We start from the raw sequence: 4,980 nt of genomic DNA, 5'->3' as shown, positions 1-4,980 counted from the left end.
TCTAGTCTTATACTGCTAAATTAGAGACGGCTAGCACAGATAGCCCTCGTGTAGCTTTGCGCGAAATTCAAAAACAATCTTTCACTCAGAGGTTCCTAGAATTACCAAGTTGAACAATTAAATTGCATCTGATTAAACTTGTAGTTAATTCCAAATTAAAATTTTGACAATGCCCAAAGAATCTGGATAGAGAATTTAAAATAAAGATTTATTTAACTCCCCAGGTGTCCTAAATAAGTCTTTATTCACAGTGTTGAATAAAATTTCTCTTGGCCCATTTTGCGCATATATCAATGCGCAAGTCTCACAACTGTGGGGTTTTATAAGTGTGGTAGTTAATCACGCGATTCTGTTAAAACTAGCCGTATGTTATCATAAAAAATAATAGGCCTACTGGATTTCAGTGCTTCACCAGATTTCGTCGTTTAAACTGTAACTTTGAAATTCTCATGTTCCATATATAAATAACGTTTCAGATTAAGCTTTTGTCTCTAATCGTTCTGCCCAATTGACGAGTTCTGGTATTGTACGAAAGGCCTCCTGAACATTGACTTGTGAAAAACAGGATATGTATATCTGAAATGCTGTTTTTATACACACGCCTTTGGTTTGAAATACAAAAATGACCAAATTAAAAGGAATGTGGAGAAAAAAAATGAGGCCTAAGTAATTTTTATCACATTAGGCCTATTTGATTTTAATGTTTCACCAGTTTTCCGCATTTCAACCGTAAATTAAGTCTAAGTGGAGCCATTTAAATGTGTCAATAAATCTGAATAGAGAGTTTATGATTGTTAGTGAGTCAGTGTGAAAAAGTTTAAAGACTGTCAGAAAACCTGAGTAAAGAGCGTAAATCGGTCAGAGAGTTTGTAGAGGATGTTAAAAACCGAACATTAAGATCAGCTTAAACAAGAGGGAATCCTCAATAGCCGAGGCACTTAAAATTCTTTTAGGCAGGATTAGTGTAAAATAATCTATGAGACCTTTTTTTTCCTTTTTATTAGCTATATTTTTGTGCGCCAGCAATACCAAGCGCGAGGCGCGCGTATACCCGATTAAATTTTATTACTCATCAGGATCTCTAATACTATTTTGATATTCTTTTAGGCATGATTAGAGTAAATTAAACTATGAGACCTTGGGCGGGGTCAAATAATCAATCGAAATGGTTTGTCCTCCTGATTCCAAAACTGTAATTAGATCTCAAATCGGTCAAGAGATGACGGAGCTATGAGCTGAACGTTTGTACTAGTAAAACTCAGAGTCATTCTATGAGCTGCTATACCATGAATAAAAAATTTAAGATTTTACAGTGATATTATGTAGGACGTTCAGAAATTAACACTGAATCTATTGAAATGCTGATGATGTACAGTCAGTCAGAGTGGCAGGAGCTAATGGCAGCGTCATATTTGAACAATACATGTTATTTCCAAACACAAGGACGGGAACAGCTGACACGTTTCAGGGCACGCGCACACTGGTTTATGTATATAGCCTAATTAAGCTAACGGCTCATATAAAGTTACTTCTTGCTTGTTCTGGATCATTATGTGTGTATCTCGTCATTATCCCTTGCAGACTATTTAGTTAATTAAAAAATTAGCCACAAAACCTGTTTAGACAGTGTCTGTCATAGTATATGATTGACCGTTTGGGTGATGCATTAGCTCAGAGTGTACATCCAGTCTGTATTGGCAGTGAAACAGTTGGCAAAAATTAGTACTTTCGAATATATATTTTAAACAAACGACTCCATCTTTCTGTTTTTATTTATATGCTTAACAGCTGACATGAAACTGACACTACTCCACCCTCTCTCCAGGCGTATATTTCATTTCTGACAACCGTTTTACGTGCGTTATAGAAGTTAAGGGCACGAGAGTCTAGGAGGTATTCATTAACACAGCTGTAATTATACCATATGATGTGTATGTGGCATTCATTCATTCTAGGTTTGTTTCTCCAACGTGATATTAACCAAAAATAACTCGAGTGTACAAGAGAAACAACACAATAGCAGTACTATTGAATAATGAAAAGGAAAGAGTAGCTTAACGTCTGTCGTCCCTTCAAGAAACAATAGATCCATGTTCTTTTATGTCCATGTCAGAGTTCGACCACTCAGAATATATGTACATATACACACACAGATTGCATGTACTGCTGTTTGAACATTGTCTACTGTGTACATAGTTGCTAGATGAAACCGCGTATTATGAGTTGTCAAAGTTAAAGATTGTGTAGAAATATCATTTAATTGTGAGGCAAAAGAACGTTAAGTGAGTGGCACCAATGTTTTCCCTTCTATGTTCTTCGAAAAGTACTGTTTGAAGTTTTCCTTTCATTGAGGATGTTGTTTGTAATGTTATAATACATCTCTTTTACAGACCTATAGAATATATATATATATATTTAATGGTAGTGATCCACTAAATACTGATTTCAAAAACAAAGGAAACGAAGGTTTTTTTTCGGAAAGTTTTACGACTCAATTTTACATCACTCTCTCGCTTTACGATTACCTTTGTTAGTCATTAAGTTCAGCGAGATACTTAAAAAAAACATTACAAAATTAATAAACGCGTGTAATATTATAGCGAAGTAAATTTTTAGACAAAATAAAAACGTACAGTTGAGATGAAAACTTGTGCGAAGGTTGTTGTTTTTTTTCTCATATGAGACAATGAAGTACATTTCACTGCAATACTACACAGTCTTATATTTTTGTTTTTGAATTTTTGAAACGAATTTTATATTTTCATGATAAGCATTTTTTTATATTGTCCCCCGCTGGGACAGCGGTAAGTCTACGGATTTACAACGCTAAAATCAAGGGTTCGATTTATAAATGAAAGTAGCCTTAAACATCTGGGATAGAGAGTAGAATTCAACAAATAATGAATAGCGGACTTAAACATCTACGATGCTGAGTAGACTTAAATACCTGTAAAGGAGAGTAACCTTTAAAAAAACCTAAGCTGGAGAGTATACTTTTGTAGTTTTTTATATGTTTAATGCTAAAAAATACGGCAAAGCTACACAATGGGCTATTTGCTCTCTGTCAACTGCAGGGAATCGAACCCCAGATTTTAGCATTGTAGATCTGTAAACTTACTGCTGACAACCAACGTAAGATTTTTTGCTAAATAGTGCCCAATCTCATAACAGTTTGTCAGTTTCGAAGCATAGGCGAAACATAGAAAGGTAGATGAGAAGAAGAAAAGATTGTTTGATAAATGAATGTGTGAGTGAATGAATAATTTTCTTAAATATTAAAAAAAATAGCTAAATCATTTTTATGCTGTATTTTGAAAAAAAAATCAATGAGAAGGAGAAACTAATCGTCTATCTCTTACAACAGATGCTTGTAAAGCAATTCGAATGGTAATAAACAAGAACGACTCCTAACGTTACAATAATAGTCTAAAACAAGAACGACGACTCCTAACGTTACAATAAAGTCTAAATGTATGGAGGGGGAGTGTGCTTTAGAGGTGACATTTTTACGACGGAATCTTTTGCAATGAAAACTACACTGCGGGTTTATTGTCATGATGCACTGTCGTTAGATAGAACATGACTGGAAGCGACAACATGGACTGTCATGATGTGTTGTTGAGACTCGAAAATCGTTTCAATATAACATATTCAACCTTATTACACATTTAATCATTTGGTGAGTTGGTGTGCACTTACAGTTTTCCTGTACCAAAATATAACAGCATTTCTGATCCCTGATCTAGTTATTTTACCCTTTTCCTGTTATAATTTGAGTATGATAAATGAGAATTTCAACACTGTGCTTATACAATCAGTGCCGTAGTAGGAAAAGGGGTGTTCTGTGGATTCAATGGATGAAGTCCTCAATCAGGATGCCTTGGATCATTGGGGTCCGTCAGCCAAGAATGTTTGGGAACCTTATTTATGGGTAAGCTGCTGTAGTTTTTCAAATGGTAATAAACAAGAACGACTCCTAACATTACAATAATAATCTAAAACAAGAACGACGACTCCTAACGTTACAATAATAGTCTAAAACAAGAACGACGACTCCTAACGTTACAATAATAGTCTAAAACAAGAACGACGACTCCTAACTTTACAATAATAGTCTAAAACAAGAACGACAATCCTAACGTTACAATAATAGTCCAAAACAAGAACGACGACTCCTAACGTTACAATAATAGTCTAAAACAAGAACGACGACTCCTAACGTTACAATAATAGTCTAAAGTCCGGACGGATTAAAGTGTTTTTAATTCTACAATTAATGGAGATTTTGAAATAAACAACTCATGTTTAGCAATTTTAGTCATTGATAAAAGAAAATTCAGTACGTTGCTTTCACAAGCTGGCATCGTAGCTATGTTCGTTCAGTGGCAACAGGACATCCAGATTATTTTTAATCCATCGGGATATGTTTGTCATTAAGCGCAAAGCTATACAATGGACTACCTGCACTGCGCCCACCAAGGGCATTGAAACCCGGTTTTTAGCGTTATAGGATTTCAGACTTGTCACTGAAGGTAACTCTCACGAAGGGAGTGAAATTCTTTCGGAACTCAGTATTGTTTCTTGTTGGAATCCCAAGTGGAATACCACTTTAGGGGGGGGGAGGTTTTGATTTTACTTTTAACTTTTTTTGGCTTTTCAGTCTGAATAGCGCAGCGCACTTGAAGAAAATTCTATACTCCTTACACTTGGAAACTAGATTCTGTCAAATGTGGATATCTGTACTTTTTTAATTAACTGAGGAGAACTTCACCATTGTCCTCAACCAAAAAGTAAATAAATAAATATATTTGTGACAGTGAGAATTTTTTTTCTAAAAATATTTACATTATCATTTGCTATTCGTGAGGTTCTTTTGTCTAATTTAACAATTAAACATGCAACATGCTACATATATAGTGATGGCACACGACGAGACACACATTCGGCATGTAATGCTGTTTGAATACAAGAAAGGAAACA

This window comes from Limulus polyphemus, unplaced genomic scaffold, assembly GCF_000517525.1.
Source record: "Limulus polyphemus unplaced genomic scaffold, Limulus_polyphemus-2.1.2 Scaffold1950, whole genome shotgun sequence".
Taxonomy (NCBI): domain Eukaryota; kingdom Metazoa; phylum Arthropoda; class Merostomata; order Xiphosura; family Limulidae; genus Limulus; species Limulus polyphemus.
Note: the sequence above shows the minus strand (reverse complement) of the source record.